Here is an 837-nt window from a genome sequence, read left to right as displayed (position 1 = left end):
CCTGGCCTAACTCTAGATTCTGTCCACATCTCTAATTCCATTTTCCACCACGGTTTCATCTACATTACTAACAGTCTCTGAATTGGTCTCTGCTCCTAGCAGCTTGTCTCATTTAATCTGTTCTCCATATTGGGGCTAAAATTATGTCTTTAAAAAGTAAATATTAGGCTATCACCATGCATTAAGGCTTCCCCTTGCAAAAAGAAAATCTAACATTTTCAACACTGATTAAAAGGCACCCTTGTGCGTCTATCAAGCAACATTCTTTTGGTTTCCTGAATGCTATAATCTTGGCGCCTTAGCCTGTGCTTTACCTTTGACTGAGACCACTTAGACGTCACATCACTTAAAAAAAAAAATCATGGCCCGGCCTGGTGGCTCACGCCTGTAATCTCAGCACTTTGGGAGGCAGAGGCAGGCGAATCACCTGAGGTCAGGAGTTCAAGACCAGCCTGGCCAACATGGTGAAACCCTGTCTTTAAAAAAAAAAAAAAAAATCAAACTCCTGGGCTCAACCCCTCCTCCCCAACTTGGCCTCCCAAAGTGCTGGGATTACAAGCATGAGCCACCGTGCTGGCCCACATCTCTTTTTATAGGTCCTTGGCTTTCCTTGACACCCAGTTACTTCGTTCTTCACGTGTTGCACAACTCACCAGTAAGCATTTAGGCAATATTACCAGATTTAAGACTACCAGACAAGATTCAGAAAGGCAGAAGCCACATATATCTTGTTCGTAGCTGGATTTCTCAGTGCTTAGTACTAGGACTCTCAATACATGTCTGTTGAAATAATGATTACATTCACCCTTGCATATAGCTATTTGAGTCCCTCCCTAA

This window comes from Sapajus apella, unplaced genomic scaffold, assembly GCF_009761245.1.
Source record: "Sapajus apella isolate SASKATOON/1434 unplaced genomic scaffold, GSC_monkey_1.0 scaffold1, whole genome shotgun sequence".
Taxonomy (NCBI): domain Eukaryota; kingdom Metazoa; phylum Chordata; class Mammalia; order Primates; family Cebidae; genus Sapajus; species Sapajus apella.
This window is presented reverse-complemented; position numbering follows the sequence as displayed.